This window comes from Myxine glutinosa, chromosome 7 (assembly GCF_964187855.1).
Source record: "Myxine glutinosa chromosome 7, kmMyxGlut1.1, whole genome shotgun sequence".
NCBI classification, from domain to species: Eukaryota; Metazoa; Chordata; class Myxini; order Myxiniformes; family Myxinidae; genus Myxine; species Myxine glutinosa.
In genome coordinates, this window is record NC_136267.1 from 74,568,266 (window position 1) to 74,585,768 (window position 17,503).

Consider the following 17,503-nt stretch of genomic DNA (forward strand, 5'->3'; position numbering starts at 1 on the left):
GACAGGATATCTGTTGCAACATCAACTATTGGAACAATCCTCGGGTTCAAGAACAAGTCAGTGCGAATGAAATTGAATATACATCGTATCATTTCTTGTATGTGGCGCCATCTAACATGTTCACTTTTAGTTCTTAAGCCACCCACCCCCCCCCCCCCCCCCCCTCAGAAATTAATCAGGTCACCGCAACAAATCTCAGACTGAGATATAGAATATAGAATATAGATATAGAATAGACTGACGTCACTTTCGGCACTGGGTTCTGTGGGTTGATTATCGGCGGGAAATTCCAACTGACATAGTTTCGGTTTGTGGAAAGTGCATGCCTTTTCATATATTTTTTGTGTAAACTCGTGGTGGATGATATGTTTTAGTTTTTGAGTTATTTTTATAGACAGATAAACGGTGTAGCACAATGCATAATTTGGAAAATCATACCAGTGTTGTTTCACTAAAAAAAAGTACAAGTCTAATAATAAAATATTGAAAAATATATGATTTTTTTTCGATAATTGATTTTTATAATAATTAATCTAAAACAAAATGCTTCATATTATTTTTTATTTAGACGGTACACATCGGACGTATATTTAGTCGTCAACCGCACATCGATAGCTAGTATAGAAGTCCAGATACACGTGCAACAATGTACCCCACCAAATGGGCATTTTCAAGCTGGGTGGTTTCAAAGATGGCGTCCATCCGGGCACTAAGCTACCGTTCTCAGATGTCCATCACACCTTTTCTGACACTTGAGACATTGGTCTAATGGAAAATCATAATGAGAATTACTCCCCCCGCCGGAGCATTCACTTCAAAATATGGCCGGTTGGCTCAAGGACTATAGCCCAGTCCCTGGTGTTGGGCTAGCCCAGTCCCTGGTGTTGGGCTAGCCCAGTCCCTGGTGTTGGGCTAGCGGCTAGGGTGCCGGCTTAGGATCCTAGGATCCTGGGTTCGAATCTCGGTCGATCGCCGAATTAATGCCAGGGGGGTTGACTCAGCCTGTCATCCTTCCGAGGTCGGCTAATTGAGTACCAGTTCACTGGTAATTCCCTGTTTGTCGTTGAAGGCGGCAAAAATGGTTGGCGTCAGGAAGGGCATCCGGCCGTAAAACATTGCTTCAAAAAGGGGACCAAAAAAACAACAACTACCACGGTCCCCGAAAAGGCCAACCCCCGCTTTGCGGGGAAAAATGGCCTCTGAACGGTGGTTTATAGTAACATTTACTTCAGTGAGGATGTCAGCGTGGGGCAGGGGGCAATATCGCAATCCACAAAACCCCTTGAGGAATGAGGATATTGTTTCATCATATCATTAATATTATGCTATTATAATAGCCGGCGAAGCCGGTGTTGTGAATAAACGCGTACGTATTATGTTGAAAACCAGATTATGCTGGATCCCTTGTCTTGAGAATTCCGAAGCTGTGACGCACCAAATCGCTCAATGGAGGCCGCCATCTGACGGATGCGGAAGTATGCATAACAAATTGAAAAACGTCAATAGGAGTTTGTTTCACCGTCTTTGTTTGATTCACATTCTTATGCACCTCTAATTTGTAATTAAAATACTTTAAGACCAACCTCAGCCCGCACGGGCCTGGTTATCTTCAACGAAAATCGTCACCAAACACCGGAACCAATGAGATGCGAGCATTTGAAAAAATATTTCAGAAACCAAATCACTCAATGAAGGCCGCCATCTTCCGGATGCGGAAGTATGCATAACAAATTGAAAAACGTTCAATAGGAGTTTGTTTCACCCGTCTTTGTTTGATTCACAATCTAATGCACCTCTAATTTGTAATTAAAATACGTTAAGACCAACCTCGTTATCTTCAACGAAAATTGTCATCAAACACCGGAACCAATGAGATTCGAGCATTTGAAAAATATTTTTAAATAGCTTATTACGCGTTTCGGAGGGTGAAAACGGCGTCAAAGATTCTAAAATAGACGAAGAATTGTTTTTTAGAAATCTCGCGGCCGTAGGGGATAGTTTTTCACGGCCGGAAATATCCGAAGTTGAGACCGAATTCACCGAATTAATCAAGAAGTAAATTTTATCAATTTTAATCTCATCCAGAATGCAAATGATGTCATTTTAGGTCTGAATTTGCGAAATTTTGTGAGCTGACCAATCAGCGATCAGCTTAGGTCAGCTAATCAGCGCGATCGACACGGTTTGATTAACGACAGTCACACATTGCCGTTGAAACGGCGCTATCGTCTGACCTGTCGGCACTGATCTTACTGCAAGCTAACTTCTTCTGGTGGGGGAAGCCGCAGTGCCCAGAGAGAACCAGTCCTGACAGCGACCGAAGTTCGAAGACGACACACATACTGTGAAAACGTATCTATCTATAATTCCAGTAATCTCTGTACGTTTGTACGTTTGTACGTCTGTACGTCTGTACGTTTGTCTGTGACCGCTGTTTCTCGACAACTACCGGTCCGATATACTTGAAACTTGCCAGGTATATTGCTGGGGACCCGAGGATGTGCCTTTTCAAGGTTTGAAATTAATCGGACAAGTACTTACCGAGCTATGGCGATTTAGCCGTTCGCCGTTCGCTTTGCCGTTGCGAATGGACCAAACCATTCATGTAAATAGAGGGGGGGGGGGGGTTCTGTGGTCGTTCGCTTTGGCTTTGCGAATGGACCAAACCATTCATGTAAATAGAGGGGGGGGTTCTGTGGTCGTTCGCTTTGGCTTTGCGAATGGACCAAACCATTCATGTAAATAGAGGGGGGGGGGTTCTGTGGTCATTGCGAATGGACCAAACCATTCACATCGAATCATCGAATCACATCGAATGGACCAAACCGTTCGCTTTGGACCAAACCATTGCATGTAAATAGAGGGGGGGGGTTCTGTGGTCGTTGCGAATGGACCAAACCATTTCATGTAAATAGAGGGGGGGGGGGGATATAATTTTAGATATATATATAGTACGGGCATTGGCAAGGAACGGGCACCCACGTACGGGCAATGCCCTAGTATTAATTAAGCCCAGTTAAAATTTCTTAAAATAGGCCTGAAGCTAGCACATCGTATAGTTACTTCCTTTAGCTTCTTGTGACATTTATTGTATGTAGGTATTGGGGAGGACTGTCTGCTCTTCTCTTTTACCAAGTCTTACCAGGTACGGTACCTACACCGACCTACTATCAACTACCTAACCCACTGAGGCCATCGTGATGGGTAAAATAGTGGCAAGAGGCTTTGGCTTCGCCGGCTCATTGCGGCTTTGCAGTCGGGTACTAGTAGCCGGCGAAGCCGGTGTTGTGAATGAACGCGTACGTATTATGTTGAAAAGGCAGATTATGCTGGATCCTTTGAGAATTCCAAGCTTTGACGCACCAAATCGCTCAATGGAGGCCGCCATCTTGCGGATGCGGAAGTATGCATAACAAATTGAAAAAAGTTCAATAGGAGTTTGTTTCACCTGTCTTTTTTTGATTCACAATCTTATGCACCTCTAATTTGTAATTAAAATACTTTAAGACCAACCTCGGCCTGCACGGGCCTGGTTATCTTCAACGAAAATCGTCACCAAACACGGGAACCAATGAGATTCAAGCATTTGAAAAAATATTTATTTAAAAAAGCTTATTACCGTGTTTCGGAGGCTGAAAACGGCATCAAATATTCTAAAATTGATGAAGAATTATTTTTTACAAATCTCGCGGCCATAGGGGATAGTTTTTCACGACCGGAAATATCCGAAATTCACCGAATTAATCAAGAAGGAAATTTTATAAATTTTAATCTCATCCCGAATGCAAATGGTGTCATTTTGAACTAGGTACGGTACCGACTACACGTACCGACTACCAACTACCTAACCTACTGATGCCATATTGATGGGTAAAATAGTGGCAAGAGGCTTTGGCTTCGCCGGCTCATTGCGGCTTTGCAGTCGGGTACTAGTAACTCCCTATAACGATCTATTTGTGCCATTTGTGCTCCCCAGTTGTTGCCTTCCTCATGAGCCCGCCCTTCCCTGCCCAGCGATTGGCTGCCCGATGTCCCCATGGGCGGGCATTCACACAAACCGCAGTGCTCTGCCTTCCTCGGCGGCCATAGATGAGGGCAAGACTACCGGAAGTAAGCTGTAACACGTGCCCTTTTGTGGTTTGTTTTCAAGGTATCCAATCACGTGACTGTTGTCGCGAAGGGTGCACTAACCGGACGTTACGTAGTTCCGCGGGCGGGTATACAAACATTTCGTATTATTTTTCATAAAACTTTATATTTTTAGAAAGAGAATTACTTCTAGCTTGTCGGAAAGTTAAAATTTTAAAGATCAGACAAGAATTAAGCGAGTTATGATCAAATAACCTACACCGTTTCCATAATTTCCGGCTGTAACACGTGCCCTTTTGTGGTTTGTTTTCAACGTTTCCAATCACGTGACTGTTGTCGCGAAGGGTGCACTAACCGGAAGTTACGTAGTTCCGCGGGCGCCTGTTACCGCCATTATTGTATGTGTCGAGCCGACATCCCTGAGCTTGACCCGGGGGGTTTATGGGTTCGTGAACGAAGTGCTATTTCTTCCCCAGCTGATTTACCTCCGATTCCTGCCTGACCTTTCCTGACAGGAAGATGCATACAATTCACAATTGTAGCCTGATTCACAGACTTCTCTACAGGTAACAAACTGCCTTCCTCAGTGCACATAACAGGATCAATTAGCATAACATGACTCTGTTTACAATGAAATAATTTACCTTATTGGAGCACACAAACCATGCCAGGGGGTGGGGGAGGGGAAGGAGGAGAGGGGGAGGGGGGGGGGCGAGGAAGGGAATGGGGGGAGTTGAAGGGTGAGGAGAGAGGGAGGGGAAAGATATACTACATATACATATTTGGGGGGTGGAGGGCCGTGGCTTTGACAAGGTCCCTCCGTTGGGGGTGGGGAGGAGTGGGGGGGGGGGGGGGGAAGGAAAGGAGTAAAAATTTTCCCATGCAAAGAGTACTTCATAACCTCAGTGTTGCACAGGTAAAAAAAGGAAATTGTAATACCCTCTGCCACCATCACCAGGTGGCACTACACGGTACACATTTACTTAGAGAATTTACGCTCCCCCACTCCCCCCGCATAAGGCTGCCCCGAGTAAAGCATACAAGTATGTATATCTGGAGTACGCGGGTGTTGCTCGAGCGAAAAAGAAACATTAACATATTTGAAATGAGGGCAAATATAATGGAAAAGCAATTACATCCAAATCAGAATCCATCACAAATGTCAAATCATCATTTTACCTTTTTGTTGAATACACTACTCACAATAAGTTAGAGATATTGTGGGAGTGAGTTTATTTTTTTTAAATAGAGGTTCGGGTTAGGGTATTTAAATCAAGAATGCTGTGTTTTTTTCACACTCATTAATGACCATAGAATTAGGACCAACAACTTTTTTTCAACATAATTAATACACAAAATCAACCACACCAAAGAATCTGCCAATATCCCTAACTTATTGTGAGTAGTGTATATGCTGCTGAATGTGCCGTTGATCACGTTTCTGAGATAAGTTTGATGACGTTTGGGAAGAAGAAGCCCTACCACCAACTTCGACTGCTTCCGGAACTGTTTGATTATTTGTGTTCACATGTCTGGTGATTGTTTTGTATTTATTTATGCGAATGTGTACTTGTATGTAACTGTCATTAATCAAAAAGACTTAGAAACTATGGAGCGATCTTTTAAAAAAAAATCCAAAAAAACGAACTTTCTTTTTCAAAAATATTGTTTGTTTTGCCTAAAACACTCCCAAGCAGTAACTGATGAACCTCTGAAAGGTTGACGAAGATCCGTTCAGCTACATCTGAGAAAAATGGCGACACACAGTCAGACACACAGACCAACGGCTCTCTTATAGTAGACTAGCTGAATGCACCCGGCGTCCCCGGGTTCTTTTTGAATGAATTTAATCTTCTGTACATCGGTCTGACGCGGGCCCAGTATCAGTTCGTGCTCAACGATTCCTTGTTCTCTCTTCTGTCGGGCTCTGCGAGAGAGAATTTTGAAAGCATGTGTTGCAATCAGTCAGATATTCCTATTAAGTGCATAAGTTGTACTTCAAGAGAATTTTTGAAAGAAGAAGAAGATTTATTGCGAAATGGGCCCAGCCCGGACGAGGCGGCCTTGACCGGCCTCGCCACCCGGCCTATAACCTTCCCGGGGCCCGTCCCGACATTTTTTGTTTCAGAGGTTTCCTCCTATCTTTCACCGTTCAGGAGATTAGCACGTGCAGACAAACAAACAAACAAAAACTTTATTTTATATATACAGTATATAATATAGAATAGAAGATTAACCATGACAATGTCAAGCTCTCTGCTGTGGCATTCAACGCCACCTTCAGTCCTTGATATCTAACATTCTCCCTTCACATCACGCAATCAACTTGTTGCTATCAATGGAACCCTCTCCTCCAATCCCCCAGTTGAAGTTGGAGAACTCCAATACATGCATTATGTTGGGCCTAGTCTTGCTGGGTCCAGTCATCTGTATAAATGATCTCATTGATGCTTTATAAAACTCTTTCTTTCTTATTATGGATGACTCCACATTGTGTCATACATTACCCTGTCCCTCTGCTAAGCAGACAACAGCTGCTTCACTTTTCCTGATCAGAGATCATATGAGGTGCTGGTCTGATAAATAGAACATGTCTTTTAATCATGGAAATTCTCACTCACCCTATTACTCCGGAAGGATCGTCAAATTAACGCACCTATTTCCATTGTCAGCTACTTGAAGAGGTTGAGTCTCTTTAACTTCTAGGCATCACCATCAGCCATGGCCTCTCCTGGGCCAACAGCCATTTTGAGCATTCTCACATCCGCTGTCATTTAAGCAAAACATGGTTAACAGCTCATTTTGGGAAAAAAATGCGAGATTACTATTATGTGAATAGGATGTTAATGTTGGGTGTGTTCAAAGTTATTTATTACGAGCAAGGTACCCGTGCTATGCACAGGTGGGAAGCCAAAAGCAGACAATGCGTAAATAAACCATGAACCAATAAATTCCACATACCTGTGCCACCTTCAGTCGATCGTCAGGCATTGACCACAGGTTCGTGAAGGACTTGCAGAAAAAACGTACCCAATTCTGAAAGGTTCGAAACCCAGTTAATGGCGAATCTGCATATGGCGAATCCACGAATGTCAGGGTTAGAAAGTAGAACCCTCACGTCATTTCCTCATTCATATTTAAACTCAATATCCCTATTTTCATTGCAAACAGCATCATTCCAATCATACATTAATACTACAACAAAATACTGTGTGATATCACGATTGTGTTGACATATTATCAAACCCGCACATTCTCGTCATCTGCTCACTTCCGGATTCGGCAGCAGCTTCGTATTGAGTCAATTTAAAAATCATAATTTTATTGAGGAGTTTATGAAACCTCCTTCCTACCTTACGGCATCCGCAGGGACCCCATAAGGTTCCACAGGTTTGAGGGGGTAGATGCAAAACTGAGGGAGTAGTTTGGGGACGGACGGACACTCCTGTTTTGTAATAATGATCACTGGAAATTCAATGAGGTGAATGCAAGGTGGCTATTAAAGGACGTCATGTTTGATCAAAAAGAAACCCATGGCCATTGTAACAGCTCCGGTCATGCTACCAGATTGAGGGAGATGATTTATTGAAGATTATGACGTGATGGGACCATCATTTCAACTGGAGTCCAAGTATGGAATGGAGCAATTCTTGATCCTCACGACCAAAACTATTCATTAATGTCCATCCATGAGCCAAAAAGCTTATGTCAATAGTGTTTTTGGAACTTAATGGTTTAATAGTGTGGAAATCCTTGAGCATGGGGAAATAATCTTTATACAGTACAGGTGATGTGTTTCATCATTGAACAGACAATGTCCAATGTCTCAAAGCATGACTTTACTGCACACATAATACTTGCCTACACACAGCAAATTTGACCATTACTACTCTAGTAGAGCCAGATTCAAAATTTCCAAATCATTTCCAATACTGTCCAGTCTTGTCATCTTGTGATTTTCTTTGTACTTGTATTTGTGATGTACTTGTGAAGTACATCTGGTGGACATAAAGTGTGCAATTGATGAAGATATCTTAGCACATCTCCTGAGATGGCTGTATTCCCTTCCAAAAGATTCATACACTGATGGATTCAAAGACAAGCACAACAAGAAAGAGAAATCAGGGATCGCAGACCCTCGCCAGGACGTGTTTTTCATGTTTTTTTAAGGCTTTTGTATTAAAAGAAATATGGCGGCCGAACCACGTGACCAATGACGTCATGATTATTAATTTTTTTTCACACCAATCTATCCCTAAATGACGCTCAACAAATTTCATCTTCATAGGATGTTCTGTACTTGTCGAATTATGATGTCATAATGGAGGAACCTATGCCATCATTAACATATTTTATTCCCCATGGAGAGTTCTTTACAATGAGGCAATGTCTCAATTCTTACTATTCAGCACTTTCGGAGATATAGAGGTGCAAAGTTTTTCGGTTTTTCCAAGATGGCGTCCATACCACGTGACCTATGACGTCATAATTTTCATTATATATTCTACAGGTGGCGTTGCACCGATGGTGAAAATTTCCTGTCAATCGGACCAACGGTTGCAGAGAAAATCATATTTATTCTGTGCGGACAAAAAAAACAAGCGGACTCAAATGCAATACCCTCTCCTCTGGCGAGGGTAAGAAATGGGACAAACTTGTACATGTAATGGGGAATACCTTGAGAAATAGGAGAAATTTCATCAACTTCCTTTACTTCATGATTTCTTGACTAAAAGTCCACATCAACCTCCAACTATCCTTGTGTACATGTGTATTTTAAAATATTATTATTATTTGGTGAACATCCCCTCCCCCTCTCTCCTCCCCTCCCCCCTTCTCCTCCCCTCCCCCCTTCTCCTCCCCTCCCCCCTTCTCCTCCCCTCCCCCCTTCTCCTCCCCTCCACCTTCCACCTCCCCCTCCTCTTCTCCCCTCCCCCTCCTCTTCTCCCCTCCCCCTCCTCTTCTCCCCTCCCCCTCCTCTTCTCCCCTCCCCCCCACTTCCCCCCTACTTCCCCCCCCCCCCCCCCCCCGTTCCCCTCCCCTCCCCTCACCCACCCGGCAATGCCGGGTACTTCTGCTAGTATTATTATAATTTGGTGAACATGCATGAAAACATGCATTTTGGTGAACATGCATGAAAACATGCATTTTGGTGAACATGCATGAAAACATGCATTTTGGTGAACATGCATGAAAACATGCATTTTGGTGAACATGCATGAAAACATGCATTTTGGTGAACATGCATGAAAACATGCATTTTGGTGAACATGCATGAAAACATGCATTTTGGTGAAGATGTTATATTGTACAGTATGGTTTTCAAAAGTTGGGATGACACACGCATTGATGAATCACCCTGCCTATGAAACACCGGGATGGCAATTTATAGCTGGACTGAGATTCGAACCCAGGCTGCTTAGAGGAGAGTTTGTGGCCATCGCTTCACATTGTATTGAGACAATTCCTCGTCTATAACCGTTATAGGAGAGGCGTTCAAAATGTTCTAGGATTTGCGTTGATATCCGACAGGTGTGGCGTTTTTACCTCCACCACCAAAGGTGAATGGAGATAATGTTTGCATCTCTGTCTGTCTGTTTCTCCGTTTGTTGGTGAACAGAATATCTCAAAACGTTGTGGACGGATTCGGACGAAATTTGGCCGAGGTGTGGCGTATGTGACAAGGACGAAATGATTCGATTTTGGTGAAGATCCGGATTCGGATCCGGCTACTAGAATTTTTAAAGTGATTCTTCACCATTGGGAGATAGGGCCAAAAACGATAAATAGCAGGATATCTCAAAAAGTTATGGGTGGATTTGGACGAAACTTGGTGGACCGGTTGGGTGTCTGACAAGGAAGAATCGATTCAATCTTTGTTAAGATCTAAATATGGATTCGGATATGAGAATTATTTAATTTTTTCAGTGATTCTTCACCATTTGGAGATATGGCCAAAAACGATAAATAGCAGGATATCTCAAAAAGTTATGGGTGGATTTGGACGAAACGTGGTGGACTGGTTGGGTGTCTGACAAGGAAGAATCGCTTCAATTTTGGTGAAGATCTGAATATGGATTCGGATATGAGAATTATTTAATTTTTTAAGTGATTCTTCACCATTGAGTGAGATGGCCAACCAGGCGGAGGTATGTTCTCTACTTAGTGCCGTTCTAGTGTTCATATTGTACTTATTTATAAGCTTGTTAAATGACATTATTAGCCCCCTTTGGATTTAGTCTGAAACGGGGCCTTATGGATTGGGTCTCGTCCGTCTGTCCATCCGTCCATGCATGCGTGCGTCCGCAACCATATCTCGGACATGTATGGACCAATTTTGTTCACACTTGGCATAAAGACAATACATTGTGGTAGACATATCACATCATTTTGTTTCACGATGCAATCAAAGATGGCTGACTGAAGGCCATATTAGTTGTAAAAAAAACCCGATGTTGAACAGGGCCTCAACTATTTCTCGGACATGCATTTACTGATATTGTTAAAACTTGGCAAACTGATAAAGAATAATGGCATACATATGCACTTCATTTTGTTTCACGATTGGATCAACAATGGCCGACTGACAGCCATTTCATGATTTAAACATGCCCCCAACCATTTCTTGGACATACATGGTGTGATTTTGTTCAAACTTGGCACAAAGACAAAACATGAGAGTTTACATATGCAGAAGATTTTGTTTTGTAATCCGTCCAAAGATGGCCGAGTGGCAACCTTTAACTCTGTATAGCAAAATTGCTAAAACGACGGGGGCTATTACATTTTATGTCTTTTTCTCCTTGTTTTCGTTAATTCAACGTTTCTTGTTGAAAAGTTGTGCAGACTGCTGGGTTGCACTTCCCCACCCCTTCCTCCCCCCTCAACATATTGCGACCTTGCCCCCAGTGATTATCTATTTCAACATTGGAAGTCCCACCTGCATGACCACCTATTCACTGACGACATGAAGAGAACGAATGAAGCAACGCAGATGTGGCTGAAGGAGCAACCTTAAAACCTCCCTTTTCCTGGCAAAGACAGTTTGAATGACAGACAAATGGAGTAAGCGCATTGAAGTCAAACGAACTGTATTGAAAAATATATTTTAAAAACTTTGGCATGTCTTGCATTTCATTTGCAGAAGCTTTTGAGCGCTCATCGTAGGTATCCCATGAAGCTCTTAACCCCAAATCAGATCACATGAATATTCCTCAAAATGACAAATATTGTACTTAATTCCCCTCCTTTCTTCTCCAACACCCATCGTCCCAGCAGCAGAGGTATTGCTCAAAAACAACAGCTATTTTTTTTTTCCCCTCTCCAACGTTGGGAAGATCTATTAGAATTCCGAGTGCAATTTTTTCCCCGTGTTGATGTCTCCTGAATCGGAGCAACTGTTTCTGTTCGGTTCTGCGCAAATGAGCATGCAGTGTGCATTCATCACGTGCACAGCGAAGTCCCAGACACTGCACTCTTGGCAACTTTTGTCTGCACGTTTGCTGTTCGGACCAACATGTGGGTTGGAGAAATGAGCGACAGAGCTGTAAAAACCTACCCAAGATAATTCGGTCCATCGACAGTGCTTCCTCAAAATGACGTGCCAGCTGCAGTGCCCGTGTGCAGAGCAGTAGGCAGCCACAGTGTCATTTGGTGTGCGATCACAAAAGATGGTGCTAACAACTGGTGAGTCCATGAATAACACCGGTGGGTGACAAACAAGCCACCTGGTCTTCCTCATTCGATATGAATGCTTGTATAGCTTGTGGAGCGTAGATGTGGTTTGTAATCACGACTCTTGCATCTGATGGGTCCCAATGCTATGGAAAGGAAGTCAGGCCTTTCTGCCTTCACATTTCCGTTCCTGTCGGCGCAAATTGAGAAATTCAGGAATTTGCTTTCGGCGAGGGAGCAAGACCGGGTGACTGCAATTGACTGTACCATTTACTGATGTATCGAAGTTCAAAAATGATGCACCTTGTTCCTGTAAACCGCTGTAATCAACATGCTGAGAGTCAAGATCATGTTCCATTCCACCTCCACGAGGCTCGCACATCCATTGTGGCAGTTCCATTATTTGTCCTTGTGGGCCCCAGCTTCGATAAATGGGACACAGTGAAAGTTAATTAAAATTGGCAAAACCCCAGGACGAACCATCAGCATTGCCTTTTCATGCCTTGCATCGAACAGCTTGTCAAATTAAAGCTGCCTCATCCATGTGCTGCCAGCCGGACCAGCCGGTGTGCATTATCACACGCGTGATGTTGCCATCTCCCTATTGGAATTTAATTATGCATCGATATTATTCTTTATTTTCCCTTTGAACACTATTTCTCATGGAGGTAGCATTGAAAGGTATCCATGGAAATTATATCGATGTTAAATAATGATGTCTAATGGTTCATGAAAAAACAGCATATTGCCATGTGGATGACTCCCACCCAGAATCCAAGTGATTATTAACGGTGAAATCTAACAATTCCAAAGGGGTCAACCAAGCAGTCTATAATTTGCATGAGGTGGCACTGAATGGATTATGTTGCCTCCGACTCCGACCTCAATCTAAAACCGCATCAGTATAATTGAGAAATTACCCAATTTACTCCTCCAAGGATTTATCAATCCATAAGCTGAATTGTTAGAGCGGTAAAAATGGTGGGACATCGGACACACACAGTCGTTGAGAAAGAAATTAATGAATTTATTGTACAGCGATGGATGGCGCAAAATCCCAGACACGCAGACGCAACACGAAGATTCAGAAGACAGATGGAAACTAAAAACCCATCGACGCCAAATACGCAAACTCACACGGAACATAATTGACTGGGCCATTCACTAATGGATAATCTGCTTCGGGACCATAGCACATTGGGAAGTCCATAACCAAACCTTGCAGGATGCATGGGTGTGAACAGGGCAGACAGCAAAAGACAGCAGGAGAGCGAGCTGGAACATGCGACGAAGTCCAAGAGAGGCCTCTTACATGGCATGAACTTAAAACGCCCCCATGCCATCACAAGTGTTTGGCCTTGATCGTAATGCTCACAGGAATCTGATGATGGCCAATTGCGGCTAGTACCTGCTTCGCCACAGCCCTGATAGGATGGTCGTGGAGACAGCCATCTTGTCGTTGGTGGCAGAAACTCAAGCTTTTCTCTGCCATCCTGAGCCAAACTTAAGGCCAGAAGGAATGCTTTGAGCAGACTCTGGCTCCTGACCTAGTTCTCAACTGGTTCCATAAGAGAGGATATCAGGGTGCGATTTGTATCGCACCATGGAGGACATGTGTACATGGCATTGTTAACCATTGTAGTGAAATTATACCAAAGTTGAACCCAGGATAGTTACTCGCTTCAGCCACTGAAGGGCGTCTATAAAACCTGGGACGTCCGCGACGCGGAGCCACACCTGTGACATTTACTTTACTTGTAGTCTTGAATGGTACGTATATGCTAGACTCGCACATATATGCGAGACTGGCTTGCTTTGTCTATGATTATCGGTCCGCTCAGTATGATACCAAGATCCTGATATCTATTGCATGATTGTATTTTACAGGATGATGTCAAAGATCTAATTGAGATTAAACCTACCTATGGGACAAGTTGTGGATCTGGTTGATTTTCACAACACTTAATCTCAATTAGATCTACGGAAATGGCGGGACACAAGATGATCAACGTACCGATACTCGGCTCCGACCCACAAGCTGAGGAGTCGGGCTCGGTGTTCGCTCACTGGCTCAAAACGCTGGAGAACCAGTTCGGCGCCCAGGATGCCATACCCACCGCTGAAACGAAGCTGTGTGCTACAGACCAAAGTCGACCACAACGTTTACAGGAGCATCGTTCGATGTACGACGTACGATACCGCCGTGGCGGAACTAAAGCGCCTTTACATTACGAAGCGGAGCGTGGTGTACAACCGGCATCTGCTCGCCACGCGACGTCAACAGCCAACCGAGTCGATCGACCGCTTCGCTCAGGAGCTTCGGCACCTCCTCGCGGACAGTACTCAAGAGGTACCGACGCACGAGCAAGTCCAGGACGATCTTGTCCGAGACGCTTTCGTCTCCGGAATCAGCTCTACAGATCTGAGACTCAGGCTCCTGGAGACAGCTGACCTAACATTCGCGGAGGCTCTACGGGTGGCCAACGTTTACACTGAGGCCCGGAAACAATCCACCGCTTATGACCACTCTCGGATCGTTGCGGGGACTACTCAACTCGCGCGACTGGAGAGGGCTACCGCCGAGGATGCGGGTGCGGACTCGACTACGGCCGAGCCCCTGGCCGCTCCCGAGGTGGACTCGGATTCCGGCCTAGCAGCAGCTACAGCAGCCAGGCCCAGGCCTGACCGGAACGCGTGTTACTTTTGTGGCAATCGGCAGCATCCCAGGTCAGCATGTCCGGCTCGGGAAGCCATATGCCATTTGTGTTCTACAAAGGGACACTTTGCTAAAGTCTGCAAGAAGGCCGCATGGGGCACTCGAGCACGCGCGACCTTGAACGGGATAATCGCCGAGCCAGCGGACCGAGCACGGAGCGGGGCGCCTCACCCGGCCTTGATGAGCTGTCCTCCTCCTCCCAGGCCCCTGGCTGCACGCATGTCCTTGGTGAAATACATCGGGCCGCCACAACAAATGTCGCGAACGCGACCGGCCGCGGACCGATCGACCTTGACTGGCGTTCGAACGCCTTCCTCAAACAAACAAAAAGTTCCGGCTTTGAAAGCTCCTCCTGATGTGCTTGCGCATGCGCCATCTGACGGCAGTGAAAGTACAATTGACTGCGATCTTTCGCACGTGACACGAGCACCCTCTGACGGCAGCTCGTACGAATTACACGCTCTTGATCGAGCACATGTTGACTGCGATCTTTCGCACGTGAAACGAGCGCCATCTGACGGCGGCTCGTACGAATTACACGCTCTTGGATCGGCACGTCCAACTATGCGTTTGGCACAGGGGCCCTCCGGAGGCTCCTTCGACGACCGGAAAACTGCAGCCGGTGTGGGATCCACGCGTGAGGCGCGATCTTCTCGCTCGGACGGCGCAATACCTGCCGGATCTTCTGGCCTTGATCAGGCCATTATCCCTCTCTTGGTCGAAGGCATTTTTGCACGGGCCCTAATCGACACAGGATCTACGGATAGTTTCATCGATCAGCGGCTGGTGCGTCAACATGGTTGGCCGGTCATCGGGACTACACGACGGATCTTCATGGCCTCCCAGGGACTTCGGCACAGCACGAAGGGGGAATGTCAATTAAAACTTGTGATAAAGGGACACATGTTTTCCGATGTACATCTCATGGTCTTGCCTGCCTTATGTGCTGACCTCCTGTTAGGACACGATTTCCTTAAGCGACATGGACGTTTGGAAATTGAATTCGGTGGGACGGACACGCTTGCTGTGTGTGCACTCGCAAAAATGGAAATTGAGCCTCTTTCGCTGTTCCCCAACCTGACCACTGACTGCGCTCCTGTAGCAGTAAAATTGCGGCGCTACTCACGAGCGGACGCGCAATTCATTGCGGAAGAAACGGCCCAACTCTTAAAGGACGGTGTTATCGTACCTAGCCGGTCGCCGTGGCGGGCCCAGGTCTTAGTGGTGCGAAGTGAGGCCCATCGCCGGCGCATGGTAATCGACTACTCACAGACGGTTAATCGCTTTACACAGCTGGACACCTACCCCTTACCGGGGATGGACGTGCTAGTACAACTGGTGGCCCAGTACTCCGTCTACAGCACTCTCGATCTGCGTAGCGCATATCATCAGATCCCCATCTCTAGGGCTGATCGCATCTACACCGCCTTTGAAACGGGTCAAAGGTTATACCTGTTCACCCGATTACCTTTTGGGGTAACGAACGGGGTCGCCTGTTTTCAGAGGGCTATGGACGACCTCGTTACTAAGGAGAACTTGACAGATGTCTTCGTCTATCTGGACAATCTTACGGTTTGTGGGTATGACCAGGAGCATCACGATGCTAATCTGAGGCGCTTCCTCGAGGTCGCGCATAGGTATCGCCTAACCATGAATGAGGCTAAGTGTCGTTACTCTCAACGCACGATAGATCTTCTGGGGTACACCGTGACCCATGGCTCTGTCTCTCCGGATAAGGAGCGTCTGCGACCTTTGCTCGATATGGCCCCGCCCGGCGATCGAGCTTCGCTGAAGCATGCTCTCGGGCTGTTCGCCCACTATTCGAAGTGGGTGCAAAATTTCTCCGCGAAGCTCAGCCCCCTCGTGGCCTGCGACACGTTCCCCATGAGCCCGGCGGCCTTGGCGGCCTTCGGAGGCCTTAAGGCCGACATTGCTGGCGCGGCTGTGGCGACAATCGACGAGAGCGAATCTTTCGTCGTTGAAAGTGATGCCTCGGATCATGCGATAGCGGCGAATCTCTCCCAAGGGGGGCGCCCGGTGGCTTTCTTTTTGCGGACTCTCACCTCCGCTGAGCGGAGGCATTCGTCTGTCGAAAAGGAGGCGTACGTGATCGTCGAGTCGATTCGACGGTGGCGACCGTACTTACTCGGGCGATGCTTCCAAATCGTCACGGACCAACAAAGCGTTGCGTTCATGTACGACACCTTGCATGCTCAACGTATTAAGAATAAGAAAATTACTCGCTGGCGTATCAAACTCGCCGACTTCTGCTACACCATCAAATACCGCCCGGGGAAGGATAACCTGGTCGCCGACGCCTTATCGAGGCCGGCTACGTGCGCGGGGATCGCAACTTTGGAGGGGCTGCGCACTCTGCACGACACTATGTGTCATCCAGGGGTGACGCGTTTCGCTCATTTTGTGCGTAGTAGTAATCTGCCGTACTCGGTTGAGGACATCCGCCGGATCTGCCGTGACTGCGCTATATGTGCGGAACTCAAACCGCATTTTTACAACCCTCCCATGGGGTCGCTGGTTAGGGCTACTAGCCCGTGGGAGAGATTGGCAATGGATTTCAAAGGACCGCTGCCGGTGTCGAGCAACTCTCGTTATCTGCTCACTATCGTTGATGAGTACTCGCGATTCCCCTTTGCTTATACGTGCGGGGATATGATGGCTGCCACGGTCATACGGTGCCTGCAGAATTTGTTTTCTATGTTTGGGTATCCGGCCTACGTGCATACCGATCGGGGTGCGGTGTTCCTGTCGCAGGAGGTGAGAGGTTATTTGCTCCAAAATAATGTTGCTTCGAGTTACACCACACCATACAGACCCCAGGCGAATGGGCAGATCGAACGCTTCAATGGGATTATATGGAGGGCCGTCACTCTAAGCCTCTGGACCCTCGGCCGGGGTCTCTATAAATGGGCTTGGTCGCTACCTGCGGCTCTGAACTCGATCCGGGCTCTCCTATGTACGGCCACCAACCAGACTCCTCACGAGCGACTGTTCCACCACCCTAGA

General features: G+C 46.0%; 1 protein-coding gene across 1 annotated transcript in view; it reads right to left on the reverse strand.

Moving 5' to 3' along the window:
- Positions 1-17,503, reverse strand: part of LOC137431330 (zinc finger protein 608) — a 1,424,803-nt gene that overhangs the window by 741,425 nt on the left and 665,875 nt on the right. The window lies entirely within an intron of this gene.